We start from the raw sequence: 17,029 nt of genomic DNA on the forward strand, positions 1-17,029 counted from the left end.
AAGGACTTTAAATCTTCCAATTGTAAAAGAAGTTAATGGGTTGAATGGTCCACACAAAAATTAGAAAAGCAGAAAACTGATAACTGATATGAAAGATCTTAATGTGGATTTTAAAAGAACAAGGGAAGTAGCTAGGATGTTAATAAGGTATGGGGAAGGCCTGTGGAAATAACTGAACTTTTTATCTACACAAAGCACTGGAAAAACTCAGCAGGTCTGACAGCATCTGTGGACAGAAGGATGGAGTTAACGTTTCGAGTCTGTATGACTCTTCTTCAGAACTAAAGAGAAGTAAAAATGTGCTGAAATATATACTGTTTTGGGGGAATGGGACAGGTGAAACTGGATAGAAGGCCAGCTTTCCCTGTCCCAACCCCCTTAGGCAGTATATATTTCACCACATTTTTACTCCTCTTTAGTTATGAAGAGTCATACAGACTCGAAACGATAACTCTGTCCTTCTCTCCACAGATGCAGTCAGACCTGCTGAGTTTTTCCAGCATTTTTTGTTTCTGTTTCAGATTTCCTGTATCTGCAGTATTTTGCCTTGAACTTTTTATCTAGCTTTTGCCTGGTTGCTATCCCTTTAAACCCAGTCACAATGTATGTTAAAAAAAAATTAAAAACCAGTTGCAATTAATTTTAATTTTAAATTTATGGCTGGAATCTGGAGTTTAAGTGGTGGGAGCGGAAGTAGGAGTGATTTCGGGGTGGGGGTGGGTGGGTGGGGGGGGGGGGGGGGGGGGGGGGGGGCGCGGGAGGTGGGTGGTGGTGTTGTGTGTGTGTGATGGTCAGCCATGCACAATCATTTGCTGTTCAGCTCATTACATATACATCCACGAGAAGTACAATTCTCGTGGTGGAGGTGGGCAGGAAGTCACTGTTCCCGCCCTCATGGGCTGAAGGTCCGGGCTCCATATTTAAAGGGCAGCCAGGCAGCCTGCACCTTCCCTTCTACCTTTGCATGGCCACTGCTCCACACTTCCCTACTAACCCTTCCTCCCTCGGTCATCCTCCACGCAACTTGCACTGCCACCACCCGGTCTCAAACAAAGGCTGGCATTTACAGGCTCTGCTCAAAGAGGAAAATGCAGCGGCCACTCACCATTAATCATGGAAGAAGTCTACCTTGACAGATGCACACCACTTATATACAGTTATGACCATGAACGCTCTAATTTCTGGCTGGTGGGGAACTTGGATTCTGGCAAGCTGGCATTTTAGTGAGCATGCATGACATGTTAATGACATTGTTTGTCTGGATGCTCCACCTGCCTTTAAAATCCTGAGTACATAATTGCTAAAGTTCATCCCGTGAACAGGAAACTGATTTTTGGTCTCACGCCAAATTGATTTCCCGATCTGGCAGGCCCAGAAGATTCCGCCCTAGATCCCAATTTAGCTCATGACAAGCGTATGGAATGGTTCAACCTGGTGTTTGAACTATAACTTGCGCGGAGGGTGGAGGTGAGGGGAGAGGGGGTAAGATTCAGGCCACATTCATAAAGACAAATAACTGAAGAAATGGAAAAGTAATGTATGTGATAAATCGGATTTATAACTAACTAGATATCAGTAACTCAAATTGAAAACTGTTGTGGAATACACATGTACCTGAATTGAGCTGAATTTACTTGCAATTTCCAAGAGTCATGTCACACTGGCTCTGCAGTGCTGAGAAATATATGAATAATACATTTCCCCATAGGTCAAATGTTAACTCAAACAAATAGTTATTTAGTGTAGTGAATGCAACCTTTTATGATCGTTCCCTTTAAGGAGCCAGTAAGTATAATTTCTACTGCAAACGTGTTATAATATAGTTATTAATTCATTTGTTCATAGCATTACACAGAAATATACGGCACAGAAACAGACCATTCAGCCTACCAGGTTTGTTCTGCTGCTCATGCCTCACTTCAGCCTCTACCCACCTTACTTCACCCTACCAACATATTAACTTTCTCCCTCATGTACTTATCTTGGTTCCACTTAAGTACATCAATTTTTTTTGCCTCGACCATTCCATGAGGTAGGTCGTGAGATTAAATTTACTTCCCAGCCAGAATTTTATGTTGATCGTGTGGGTGTGCGCCTAGCCTAGAATCAGGGGAAATCGCGCGAGAAGATGTCGGGCGCACGTCCTGACGTCATCACGCTTGCGCACAACGTAACGGTTGGAGGGCGCATGCAGGAGTCGGAAGCTCACCTGCTGACAATTAAGCAGGCAATTAAGTCCATTAAGGAGGCAATTGTCAGCGATTGTACAAGGCCCGTCCATGCTTACAGTTGGCCAATCAACCAGGCAGCCTTCACGTTTTCACTACAAACTACATCCAGGGCGGGATGAAATGTCTGGGGTTAAATAAAATAAAAGATGTCGTTTGAGGGATGATCTGCTACATGGGCTGCTGCCGGGTGCTTGCATTTATAGTATTGTCCCAGTTTGCAGCAGTTTATTGAGCTCATTTCATTTTTAAATTACCGCAGCTCCCTGAGGCAGCTCCTCAGCAGCTGTCAGCCTTCAGGGAGTGCAAGCCCACACCGCCACTTCTCTCAGCGCCCGCCCTCTTCCTGCACACCCCCATGGCAGTGCTGAGCCTTTCTCAGCGCACGTTTCACGCTGGCTGCCAGTTAATTGGCCAGCCAGTGTGAAATCGCAGTCGGGGATGATCACGGCTAGAAGTGCATATCGCTATCGCTTCTGCTTCCGGGCCCACCAATCGCACACGCCCAACGAGCGGAAGATTCAGGCCGACAGCTTAAACCTAACAATGAAGTTCCACTTGTGATATTTGACCTCTCATCAATCACAGGAGCAGAATCCAGTGCAGCCATAAATTAATACCAGTAGGTAAAATAATCAGAAGGTGGTTCTGTTTGTAATTCTGGACAGATTGCCAAAAGCTTGCTCAACCACAAAGGATCTTGATGTTCCTCCCAAATCAGAGTTGATATTTACTTATGGGCCTGGTACCATTGTAAAATATATAGTACAAAAGCTTGCAAAAATGTAACAATCCATATAAGGAGAGAGGTCCAAAAAATCTTTCATTAACTTCCCATCTCTGTGGAAGTTGTGTCCTTTTTCTCCCCTCTTCCATCTTCATTTAGACCCTTTCTTCTCTTTCAGCTCTGATTTAAAAATTTGAAACATAAATTTTTCCTAGCTGAGGTTGATGGATGTGCGACATATTTCCAGTGGTTTCCATTGTCATTCCCATTTCTAGTATTTGCAGCTTTTTCCTTTTGTTTAAAGACTGAGGGATTAAGTTTAGCTAAAAGTAGTGCAGTATTCAGGTGAAGTGGGATTTGAGGTCCAGAGATAAATCGACAAGGGCAAACATGAAGTTATTCAATCCCCATTTTAAAGTTTGTTCTCACTTTATAAATACTTCTAATTTTACAGAATTGACAGTTAAATAGTAAAACTTACAGCAATATGAGAAGTAGAGTTGGTCTGAGTATAGGAGTTTCTCCATTCAGTCCAAGGTACTAGGAGATGCAAAACTGAGGTGCTACAGCGTTACAGGTTTACATAGTTGACTTTGATTATGCATGTAGACATAGGGCAGAATTTTATGTCCCGCAGGCGGGTGCTCGACTCAATCGGGCGTAAAGTAGCGCGTGATGATGTCGGGCGAGCGTCCCGATGTCATTGCGCGATTCTTTGGTCGGAGTGCATGCGTGCGTGAGAGTCGGCAGCCAATCACCAACAATTAAGAGGCCTATTAAGGCCGTCAATGTAGTAACTGACCAGCGTTTTTCACTGCCCATCAAATGTTACGGTTGGTGGGTGGGTGAATCGGCCATGCGGCCTTTGGAATTTTGAGGAAACCTCATCAATGGACGGGATGAGGTTTCTGATATGAACTTTAAAAAAAATGTTTGGGCAGAATTTTTATCGTCAATATGTTTAGGTGAGTGATTCTTATGGGTGGAATTTTTTCGGAATTTCACAGCGTTTATGTTTGGCTTTAAAATCCTTCAGCTCCCTGAGGCAACTGTGTGCCTTCATCAAGCTTTCATTGCACTCTCCCCTGTGCCCGTACTGACTTCAGCCTTCACCCTCCTCCCACTTCCACCCCAGCAGCGCTGGGCCTTTCAGCGTGCATTTCACACTGGCTAGCCGTTAATTGGCCAGCCAGCGTGAAATCGTGGTCGGGGGCCAATTATGGAAGGCAGCCCCTTTTGCCAGTCACTCCCGGGCCTGCCCTCTGTACCCACCCGATGATCCAAAAATCCTGCCCATAAAAGCGTGTATTAAATCAAAAATGAGGCAAAGTGCAGTGAAAGTAAGGTTCTGTTAACATAAGTGGAAGCAGTAAATTTTCCATATATATTAACCTCCTCTGAGACATTAGGTGGTCAGATGGATACGTATAGATGATAGTATTTCATTCCATTGCAAAACCCAGACACATGGGTTTAACAAAAAAATACAACTAGAAAGCTATTATATGAAAAATGGTCCATGTAAAGTTATTGCACTTCAATAGTAAGTCATTGTCTGAAATGCTTGGGACATTTTGAATTCTAGGTGTTAAATAAATGCAGATATTTTAAAATTCATATTACCTACTTGCTAAAATGAATGCCAATTAAAAGGAAATTTAAGTATAAAGGGTTAAGCATTAGAATTTGTAATTGTGCTTAATTCTAGATCAGAACCAATTGTTTCAAAATTTGAACATACTGGGTTCAAATTAATCATAATTACAAGGCATTGCCAGGGGTCACTGTTATGCAAGGATGGAAAGCATGGAACAAGCACTCATTATTTAAAACAGAATTACCTGGAAAAACTCAGCAGGTCTGGCAGCATCGGCGGAGAAGAAAAGAGTTGACGTTTCGAGTCCTCATGACCCTTCAACAGAACTTGAGTTCGAGTCCAAGAAAGAGTTGAAATATAAGCTGGTTTAAGGTGTGTGTGTGGGGGGGGCCGGAGAGATAGAGAGACAGAAAGGTGGAGGGGGGGGGGTGTGGTTGTAGGGACAAACAAGCAGTGATAGAAGCAGATCATCAGAAGATGTCACAGACAACAGAACAAAAGAACACATAGGTGTTAAAGTTGGTGATATTATCTAAACGAATGTGCTAATTAAGAATGGATGGTAGGGCACTCAAGGTATAGCTCTAGTGGGGTTTTTTATTTTTTTTTATAATGGAAATAGGTGGGAAAAGGAAAATCTTTATAATTTATTGGAAAAAAAAAAGGAAGGGGGAAACAGAAAGGGGGTGGGGATGGGGGAGGGAGCTCACGACCTAAAGTTGTTGAATTCAATATTCAGTCTGGAAGGCTGTAAAGTCCCTAGTCTGAAGATGAGGTGTTGTTCCTCCAGTTTGCGTTGGGCTTCACTGGAACAATGCAGCAAGCCAAGGACAGACATGTGGGCAAGAGAGCAGGGTGGAGTGTTAAAATGGCAAGCGACAGGGAGGTTTGGGTCATTCTTGCGGACAGACCGCAGGTGTTCTGCAAAGCGGTCGCCCAGTTTACGTTTGGTCTCTCCAATGTAGAGGAGACCACATTGGGAGCAACGAATGCAGTAGACTAAGTTGGGGGAAATGCAAGTGAAATGCTGCTTCACTTGAAAGGAGTGTTTGGGTCCTTGGACGGTGAGGAGAGAGGAAGTGAAGAGGCAGGTGTTGCATCTTTTGCGTGGGCATGGGGTGGTGCCATAAGAGGGGGTTGAGGAGTAGGGGGTGATGGAGGAGTGGACCCCCTTCCGTAGGGATCGCTCCCTCCGGGACACCCTGGTCCACTCCTCCATCACCCCCTACTCCTCAACCCCCTCCGATGGCACCACCCCATGCCCACACAAAAGATGCAACACCTGCCCCTTCACTTCCTCTCTCCTCACCGTCCAAGGACCCAAACACTCCTTTCAAGTGAAGCAGCATTTCACTTGCATTTCCCCCAACTTAGTCTACTGCATTCGTTGCTCCCAATGTGGTCTCCTCTACATTGGAGAGACCAAACGTAAACTGGGCGACCGCTTTGCAGAACACCTGCGGTCTGTCCGCAAGAATGACCCAAACCTCCCTGTCGCTTGCCATTTTAACACTCCACCCTGCTCTCTTGCCCACATGTCTGTCCTTGGCTTGCTGCATTGTTCCAGTGAAGCCCAACGCAAACTGGAGGAACAACACCTCATCTTCCGACTAGGGACTTTACAGCCTTCCGGGCTGAATATTGAATTCAACAACTTTAGGTTGTGAGCTCCCTCCCCCATCCCCACCCCCTTTCTGTTTCCCCCTTCCTTTTTTTTCCAATAAATTATAAAGATTTTCCTTTTCCCACCTATTTCCATTATAAAAAAAAATAAAAAACCCCACTAGAGCTATACCTTGAGTGCCCTACCATCCATTCTTAATTAGCACTTTCGTTTAGATAATATCACCAACTTTAACTTTAACACCTATGTGTTCTTTTGTACTATTGTCGTTGACATCTTTTGATGATCTGCTTCTATCACTGCTTGTTTGTCCCTACAACCACACCCCCCCCTCTCCACCTCTCTGTCTCTCTATCTCTCCGCCCCCCACACACACACCTTAAACCAGCTTATATTTCAACTCTTTCTTGGACTCGAACTCAAGTTCTGTCGAAGGGTCATGAGGACTCGAAACGTCAACTCTTTTCTTCTCCGCCGATGCTGCCAGACCTGCTGAGTTTTTCCAGGTAATTCTGTTTTTGTTTTGGATTTCCAGCATCCGCAGTTTTTTGTTTTTAACTCATTATTTAATGCTCTTTTGTCCTTAAAGGTTTGCTCTTTTAAGTCCTGTAAATATTCAGCCATTTCAATGCATGGAGACATGCAGAGGCGATAAAGGGCAAATGCATTCTCACACTGTGTCCAGTTCTTAACACAGCACTGAATACTAACAGCCTGCTAAGAGACAATTATTTTCCCTCTAAACTGCAGAGAGTATTTACTAAATGCCACAGAGGATCATTTGTAAACTATTTTTTTCCCTATAATTGAGTCTTTGCCTGCTTGCACTAAAATTCTCTTTCAGTGGGGTCCTGCCACAATCACCTACGATTCCATTGTTGTAGCTGAGCTGTGGTCTGGGTTTTACGCCTGGCTGCTTCCCGGCACATGCCGTTTCCCTGGCAACACTTCAGTGGTAGATGTGAGAAAGCCCAGTAATGCACCTGAGCCTGAGGAGCACCAGATTACTCCAGCACACCAGTCGCAAGCATGTGGGCTATGTAGGAAATAAGATGAATATTCTCAGTTAGAAAAAACTTTTTTTTTCAAACAATTCACCACTTCTACCTTAATGCTACTATTTCCCTTCAATGTAACAACAGAGTCAGCTGTGGCTCAGTTGGCATCACTCTCATCTCTGAGTAACATGATTCTGTGTTCAAGTTAAGCACAAAAATCTTTGCTGACACTTCAGTTCAATACTGCAGGAGTCCTGCACTGTCAGAGGTGCTCTTTTCAATGAAAAGGCCCTGTCTGCCTTCTTGAGTGGTTGTAAAAAAAATTGCATGGCACTACTTCAAAGAAAAGCAGCAGAGTTACCCTCAGTAAGAAACACAAAAGAAAAGCAGATCGTCTGGTCTTTATCACGTTGTTGTTGTGGGAGTTTGCTGAATGCAAATTGGCTGCCACATTTCTTGTGATACAACAGTGACTAAACTTCAACAGTTAGCTGTAACTAACTGTTAGATGAGATATCCAGTGGTTGTCAAAGACGGTATATAAACGAAAGTCTTTTTTTCTTGTTTCTTGGAAAGTAACTTAAACACTTCCATAAATGATGAGGTTAAACTAATACTTTCAGAGTGTACTAGTGCGATGATAATGAAGCCCAAGTGTTGCCTTCCCAAAAGACAAACATCACCTGTTTAAATTAGAACAGGTAGCAGTTTCTGACAGTGCAAAACAGGCTAGGGAAAAGCCTTGTAACTAGGATTAATTAAACCCAATAGAGTCAAATTTTAAAACAACTGGTTCTCATCTTGTACTTGACCTTCAATGCTAGAATTCTCTTTTAGCTGCCTATTTTAGTTTTAAAATTAAGCATTAGCTAGTTTAATAATGCATTTATACAGTACCTAAATCCAAAACCGCTTCTCAATATTTCACACAAGTAATTATTTTTAAACTGCAATCACTGTTGTTCTGTGGGAAAATCTTTACATAACAGGCAGTCTTGTGATATTAGCTGTTAATTCTCTATTAAAACTAAGGGTAGAATTTGATGCCCCCTGCCTTAGGCGAGTTGGGAAGTGGTGGGATGGAGATGCTGTGTGATTGGGCAGGAGGGTATGAGGTGGCGATCCTGCTGTCCTCCTACCTCCCTCCGTTCAAGTCCAGGATGGGAAGGCTTGCGAGTGGCCATCCCACGTGGAGGCCGACTGAGGTTTCATCCCACTGCCACTGCTATTCAACCAGTGGCGGACGGGAAACTCACCATTCAGCGATACCACCCAGTCAGGTTTGCCAGCGGCCTGCTGGAGGGGACCCTCATATACGAGCAGTATGTGCCCAATCGAGGGACCCGGCATTAGGATGGGGATCCCTGCTGGAAGCAACCCCCTGCCCTTCGTTCCAATCCTCCTACTCCTTCCCCCCACTCACCAGTGACCACGCCTCCCCACAACCCCCATCCTGCCCACACTCATCTTTTTCCAAGGATCCATCAGTGATCCCTATGGAAGGCACCTACATCACTCCCGGTGGCACTGTCAGTACTGGAGAGCTGCCGTCATCTGATTGGCCAGCAGTTCTCAAGGGCAAGGTTTCCACCCTACTGCATGGGGGCTTAATTGTAAGGGAGGCTCAATGCTGTCCAAGTGCCTGATTTGAATGTAAAGGCATCGGGTCTCCTGGAGAACAGTGATGGGGGGGCTCCCATCTGTTGAAGTACCGGTGGGAGATCCCCATCATCCACATTAAATTTCTATGTATCTGGATTTGGATATTATGTAAAAACTGCACAATAATACTTAGTGTTTTAAAGGGAGGTCAATTGTTGTCAAAGATTTATACCTAGCAATGTGGCAGAGGTTGTTAGAAAATCTGTTGCTAGTAAAACACGTTGCTAGTAAAAAGAGTTCAAAATGGAAATCAGGCCTGCTTTAAAAAATACAAAAATTGTATTTGCAAGTTAACACTGATTTCTGATTTTACAGGCCAAGTACACTACACTAAGAAGACAACAGTCTGAATTTTCATGGAGTCATGAAGATTCCATGCCTTTTCCAAAATAGCACCAGGATCCTGGATCCGGAAGACCCTCTCCAATTTCTGACCAATCCTATTTTTGCTGGTAGGGGAAAAGGGGGCTGGAATATGCCTCACAAATGTTGTGTTTCTGAGCTGAAACAAAATCAGTCCTTGCATTTTAAACAGCTGTTTGTTGACACAATCTTAAAGTTCTATTATTATAGTATTTTTAAAATGCATTTAAAGGATGTATGCTTCGCTGGCTAGGCCAGCATTTATTGCCCATCCCTAATTGCCCTTGAGAAGGTGGTGGTGAGCTGCCTTCTGGAACCACTGCAGTCCATGTGCTGTAGGTATACTCACAAGTGCTGTTAGGGAAAGAGTTCCAGGATTTTGACCCAGCGACAATAAAGGAATGGCAATATATTTCCTAGTCAGGATGGTGAGTGGCTTGGAGGGGAACTTGCAAGTGGTGGTGTTCTATGCATCTGCTGCCCTTGCCCTTCTAGATGGTACCGGTCATGGGTTTGGAAGGTGCTGCGTAAAGAGCCATACAGTCATAGTCATAGAGGTCTACAGCACAGAAAAAGGCCCATTGGTCCATTGAGTCTGCGCCAGTCAACAAGTACCTAACTATTCTAATACCATTTTCCAGCACTAGGCTCATAGCCTTGTATGCCAATGGCATCCTAAGTGCACATCCAAATACTTCTTCAATGTTATGAGGGTTTCTGTCTCTACCACCCTTTCAGACAGTGAGTTGCAGGTTCCCTTTGGGTGAAAAAATTCTTCCTCACATCCCCTCTAAACCTCCTGCCCCCTTACCTTAAATCCATGCTCCCTGGTTATTGATCCATCCATCAAGGGGAAAAATTCCTTCCTGTCTACCCTATCTATGCGCCTCATAATTTTATACACCTCAATCATGTCCCCCCTCAATCTCCTCTGCTCCAGGGAAAACAACCCCAGTCTATCCATTCTCTCCTCATAGCTAAAACTCTCCAGCTCAGGCAACATCCTGATAAATCTCCTCTGCACTCTCTCTAGTGCAATCACATCCTTCCTATAATGCGGATTCCGGAACTGCACACAATACTCTAGCTGTGGCCTAACCAGTGTTTTAAACAGTTCCAGCATAATCTCCCTGCTTTTATATTCTATGCCTCAGCTAATAAAGGCAAGTATCCCATATGCCTTCTTAACCACCTTATCTACCTATCCCACTACTTTAAGGGACTGGTGGACATGCACACCAAGGTCCCTCTGATCCTCGGTACTTCCCAGGGTCCTACCATTCATTGTGTAATCCTGTGCCTTGTTTGTCCTGCCCAAGTGCAAAACCTCATACTTATCTGGATTAAATTCCATTTGCTACTGATCAGCCCGTCTATATCCTCCTGTAATCTTAGGCTATCCTCCTATTTACCACCCCACCAATTTTCGTATCATCCGTGAACTTACTGATCAACCTAGATCCTACATTCAAGTCTAAGTCATTTATATATACCACAAACAGCAAGGGACCCAACCCAGCCTCTGTGGAACCACACTGGACACAGTCACAAACACATCCCTTGACTATCACCCTCTGCTTCCTGCCACTCAGCCAATTCTGGATCCAATTTGCCAAATTGCCTTGGATCCCGTGGGCTCTTAACTTTGTTAGTAGTCTCCCATGCCGAGACCTTATCAAAAGCCTTGCTGAAGTCCAAGTAAACTACATCAAATGCATTGCCCTTGTCTACACACCTGGTCACCTCTTCGAAAAATTCAATCAAATTGGTCAGACATGACCTCCCCTTAACAAAACCATGCTGACTGTCCTTGATTAATCCTCCGTCTCCAAGTGTAGATTAATTCTGTCCCTCAGAATTGCTTTCAATCGTTTCAGTCTAACCACTGAGGTTAGACTGACTGGCCTGTAGTTCCCTGGTTTATCCCTTCCTCCCTTCTTGAATAATGGTACCACATTGGCTGTCCTTCAGTCCTCTGGCACCTCTCCTGTGGCCAGAGAGGTATTGAAAATTATTGATGGTGCTCCTGCTATCTCCTCCCTTGCCTCACTCAACAGCCTGGGATACATTTCATCCAGGCCTGAAGATTTATCTACTTTTAAGCCTGCCAGACCACTTAGAACCTCCTCCCTTTCTATGCTAATTTCTTTAATGATATCACAGTCCTTCTGCCCGATTTCCATACCCACATCGTCCCTCTCACCTGTGAACACCGACACAAAATATTCATTTAGAACCCTACCTACGTCTTCCGGCTCCAGACACAAATTACCACTATGGTCCTTAATGGGCCCTACTCTTTCCCTAGTTATCCTCTTACTCTTAATGTACTTGTAAAATAACTTTGGATTTTCCTTTATTTTACCTGCCAATGTTTTCTCATGCCCCCATTTTGCTCTCCGAATTTCCTTTTTAAGTTTCCCCCTACACATTCCACACTCCTTTAGGGCTTCCACTGTTTTGAGCCCTCGGTATCTGCCTTAAGCCTCCCTTTTTCTCTTTATCCAATCCTGTATATCCGTCGACACCCAGGATTCATTGGTCCCACCCTTTATTTTTACTGGAAAATGTTGACCCTGTACTCTCCCTCTTTCCTTTTTGAATGAGTCCCACTGCTCTGACGTAAGATGCTGGAACATTGACTCTGATGTTCTCAGTAAAATTAACTGGTCCGAGACATTGAAAGGATTCTCGATACTGCCTAAAAGTAGCTGCTCCCAGTCCACTCTGGCCAAATCATATATGTTCTTATTAAAATCAGCCTTCCCCCAATTTAGAACTCTGATTTCTGGGACCCATCCTTGTCCTTTTCCATAACAACATTGAATCTAATTGAGTTATGATTGCTATCTGCAAAATGCTCCCCTACTGATACCTCTACCACTTGCCCAGCTTCATTCCTTAATATTAAGTCCAGGACCACCCCCTCTCTTGTAGGGCCTTCTATGTACTGGCTTAAAAAGCTCTCCTGGATGCATTTTAAGAATTCCGCTCCCTCTAAACCTATCACACGATGACTAACCCAGTTAATGTTGGGGAAGTTAAAATCCCCCATTACTACCCTATTATTTTTACACTTCTCTGAAATTTGCCTATATATCTGCTTTTCTATTTCTTTGATTGTTTGGGGGCCTATAGTACACTCCCAGCAATGTGATTGCTCCTTTTTTGTTTTTAAGTTCTACCCATATGGCTTCATTTAAGGAGCTTTCTAAGACATCATCCCTCCTTACTGCTATAAGTCAGGAGTCAGGAGGTGAGATACTCACTGCAGGATTCTTAGCCTCTGACTTGCTTGCTCTTGTAGCCACAGCATTTATATGGTTAGTCCAGTTCAGTTTCTGATCAATGATAACCTTGACTGCTTCTACAACCAATCATCATCATACGAGGGGCTGTAAGTTCACAGTTTGATTGACAGCTTCAAGAGATTATTAAGGAATCAGCTGCCTTTCATGTGGAGCTATGAATACAAATGTTTGTTTTGTTTGTTTTTGTAAGGGATTATGTACTTGATGGGATTTAAATATATTGCATATGCTTTTATCAATGAAATGCAGAATTGCCCAGGCATAGGGATGTTCATGTCAACTCTAATATGTAAATGATGCATCAAAATTTGTGACCCATTATCACAAAAAGTTGAAAGATGGCCTGAATATTTACTTTTTATGCTCCACATAGTTGTGTGGATAACAGCTATTAAACAGAGTGCTTGTAGACTAAATGCAGGACATCATAATTTGATTTTCTTCCAAATATGCCAGGCACTATCATTTTGTTGGAGCCTAAATGTAGGCAGTTATTCTTAAACAGACTATTGAACCAGCAGGAAAAATATATGAATTTTAGTAATGATGTTGGTCTGGTAAATTAAACGATGAGATTCTAGCAGTAACTTATTGCTCAATCAAATCTGCAATAACTCAATCTTTAATTGTTCATTATTTGTGTCTGCACAATGGTTATTTCCCTGCTCCTTTTTCAACTCACTCAAGTACTTTCTACACCTACATCCCTCAATGTCTGATTCAAACGGCTAGTTCAACCAAGTTTTTGCTGCAAGTAGATTGAACAGTAACATTCAAAAGGGAGTTAGATAAATACTTGAACAGAAATATTCACAGGGCTACAGGAATAGCAGAGGAGTTGGATATAATGGATAGCTCTTTCAAAGAACCGGGACAGGCATGACAAGTTGAATGGCCTCCTTCTCTCAGGGTGACTTCATAATTCAATGAATTAGGGAATAAATTGGATATGAATGCAAGTTGTAGTGGTGACAAGCCCTACATAATTTCATTCAATGTTTTTTTGAATGAATTGAAAGATTGATCAGCTGCGAAAATTTAACTACCAAATGCCCATTTAAGACAGAGATGAGAATTTTATTTTCTCTCGGAGGGTCACTAGTCTTTGGAATTTGTTTCTCCAGAGAGCAGTAGAGGCTGGGTCATTGGCTATATTCAAGGCTGAGTTAGATAGATAGATTCTTGATAGGTAAGGGAGTCAAGTGTTATGTGGGGGGCGGGGGGTGGGGGAGGCAGGAAAATGGAGCTGAGGCCACATTCAGATCAGCCATGACTTTACCAACTGGCAGGGAAGGCTTGAGGGGCCGAATGGCCGATCCCTGCTCCTAATTCATATGTATCTTCATAGCAAAAGCAGGTTAAAAACTGAGTTCTGTTCAACTAAAGTTAAGTTCAGTTTTTTTTTCCCCGCAGCAAGGGAAATGCCCAAGAGCCCAATGAATGCAGTACTGTTTGCTGCTACTCAGCCTAAATTTTCAAAATGAAGATATTGCACAACATAATCATCTTTAGAAGCCAAGCCATCAAACTGTACAAACCATCTTGCAGTCCTGGTCCAAATCTTGTACACAATTCAATGGTTTGCACATAGATCTGGCTGTTGTCTCTGATCTGTTTGTAATAATTCCATGTTTCAATGTAAGTCACAAACCAACTTACTTCCAGGTTTTCCATCCAGAAATCCTCCCCCCATCACCAGCACCCCAAGAAAATACAGGGACCCATGTTGCAGATGTTAAAGGTACTATAAATGTACAAGATGCACTTCTGGAAATGTTTGTTTTACTGAATTTCCTGGATGCTTGGCAACAAACAGAACCCCTCTTTTATCATTTGGTAACTGTTTAAATCATCATGCGACTGAATCCAGAGGTGGCCAACATTTGGACCTCAGAACTGTCCTCATTTCTGTGTGGCAGTGCTACTTGAATTCAATCTGTCACCTGCTGCCTTTCAAGATGCCTGAAGCTCAGCACAAGTCTTATCACCAACATCCTGCCTTTACAAATGGAGCAAAAAAGGATGCATTCAACAAGGACTCAAATTGGAATTCTACATAATGGGTCACAATAGTTAGATATTTAACCAATTTATTGGATATCTTTGAAGGAGTCACATGTGCTGTGGATAAAGAGGAACCTGTGGATGTACTGTGTTTAGACTTCCAGAAGGCATTTGATAAAGTTATTATGGAAAATAAAAGCTCATGGTGTAGGGTGTAACATATTGGCATGAATAGAAGATTGGCTGGCCAACAGGGAACAGAGGTCTGCATTGGAGTACTGTTTTTGGCTGCAATCGAGTGCTTCAGATGGAGGTTGGTGACTGAGTGAGTTCGGTGAGAAGGGAGGAGGTGCTTCTTTCTTATTCTACCTTTGCTCAGAAAGAAGAGCGGCAGCCTGTTAAGTGGGAACTGGTGAGTAAATTAGACAAATGTAATATTTTTAAAGTTCCTATACTTGGATTTAACTGCAAAGTACCAGGAATAAGGGAAATTTAGGGCCAATGTAATTAAGTAATATAAATAATTCAAAGTAGAATAAAGTTAACGTAAAGGAAGTAGAGCATGGCAGGGAAGCTCAGCCGAGTGGAATGCGTGTCCTGTATTATGTGCGAAGTCATGGATGCTACCGGTGTCCTAGCTGACCACATTTGCAGGAAATGCTGCCAGCTGCAGAAATTTGAGCTCCGGGTTTCAGAGCTTGAGCGGCAGCTGGAGTCACTGTGATGCATCCGTGAAACTGAAAGCTACATGAATAGCATGTTCAGAGAGGTGGTCACACCACAGCTTAAGGGCCTGGAGACAAAGAGGGAATGGGTGACCACCAGGCAGTCCAAGAGAAGTAGGCAGGTAGTGTAGGGGTCCCCCGGGGTCCTGCTCACAAATCGGCATTCCATTTTGGAAGCTGGTGGGGGCGCTGGTTACTCAGAGGAGTGCAGTCAGAGCCAAGTTTGTGGCACCACGAGTGGCTCTGATGTACAGGAGGGGAGAAAGAAGAAAAGAAGAGCTATAGTGTTAGGGGACTCAATGGTTAGTGGAACAGACAAGCTTTTCTGTGGCCACAGATGTGACTCCAGGTTGGTATGTTGCCTCCCAGGCGCTTGGGTCAGGATGTCACAGAGCAGCTGCAGGACATTCTTCTGGGGGAGGGTGATCAGCCAGAGGTTGTGGTCCACATTGGTACCATGACTTAGGTAGGAAAGGGAATGTGGTCCTGCAATCAGAATTTAGGGAGTTAGGTAGAAAATCAGCAAGCAGGACCTCAAATGTAGTAATCTCCGAATTGCTCCCAATGCCTCATGCCAGTGAGTACCCGAAATAGGAGGATAAGGCAGATGAGCGCATGGCTGGAAAGATGGTGCAGGAGGGAGGGCTTTATACTCCTGGGACACTGGCACTGGCTCTGGGGGAGATGGCACCTGTACAAGCCAGACGGGTTGCACCTGAACAGAGCTGGGACTGAGTTCCTTGTGGGGCACTTTGCTAGAGCTGTTGAAGGGCTTTAAACTCGATAGGGGTGTGGGCATCAAGAAAAAAATATTAGACAGGAATACCAGGGTGCACAAAATACTAGGAGGGACAGATAGCACTAGTATAGAGAATAGTAAGTTAAGTCAAGTCGGGGTAAGGGAGAAAGTAACAAAATCTAAATCAGGGTTACTATGCGTGTATGTGAATGCATGGAGTATAGTAAATAAGATAGGCACAGATTGCCATGTGGAAATATTATGTTGTGGCGATAACAGAGACCTGACTCTAGGAAGGGCAGAACTGGGTGTTAAATATCCAGGTGTTCAGAAGAGATAGGAAAGGAAGGAAAGGAGAACGGATGGCGGTATTTGTTAAGGAGAGCATTGCAGTGCTGGAGGATGACTCAGAAGGTTTGAGGACAGAATCAATTTAGCTAGAGGTAAGGAACAAAAAGGGTGCAACTACATTGCTCGGTGTAGTCTATAGACTGCCAAATAATGAGAAAGGACATAGAAAAACAAATCTGCAGGGGAATTAAAGAGATGCAGGCATTATATTGTAGTTATAATGGGGGACTTTAATTACCCAAATGCAGACTGGGGCAGTGGTAGTGTAAAGGGTGGAGAGGGGAAAAAGTTCCTAGATTGTGTTCAGGAGAATTTTCTACAGCAGTATATGTCCAATCCAACAAGAAAAGATGGACCTAGTTCCAAGGGTCACTGGGGGAACATTTAGGAGACAGTAATCATTGTATTGAACGTTTTAGGAAGATGATAAAAGAACGCTAAGCAATCCAGAGTAAAAATAATTAACTGGACAAGAGCCGACTTCAATGGGGCAAGAACGGATCTGGGCCAGACAGATTGGAACTAAAGATTGGCAGGAAAAACTGTAGCTGAACAATGGGCTACCTTCAAAAAAGAATTGTTTCGGGCACAGTCAAAGTATATTCCACTGAAAAGGAAAGGTAAGGCAAACAAATCGGGAGCTCCCTGGATGAAAAGGGAGATTGAAATTAAGATAAAAAAGAAAAAATGCACTTATGAC

The 17,029-nt window shown here is 43.5% G+C and overlaps 1 protein-coding gene across 7 annotated transcripts in view; it reads right to left on the reverse strand.

The window, feature by feature from the left end:
- cadps2 (Ca++-dependent secretion activator 2) overlaps window positions 1-17,029 on the reverse strand; it is an 829,148-nt gene that overhangs the window by 524,611 nt on the left and 287,508 nt on the right. The window lies entirely within an intron of this gene.

Source organism: Carcharodon carcharias, chromosome 21, assembly GCF_017639515.1.
Source record: "Carcharodon carcharias isolate sCarCar2 chromosome 21, sCarCar2.pri, whole genome shotgun sequence".
Lineage (NCBI taxonomy): Eukaryota > Metazoa > Chordata > Chondrichthyes > Lamniformes > Lamnidae > Carcharodon > Carcharodon carcharias.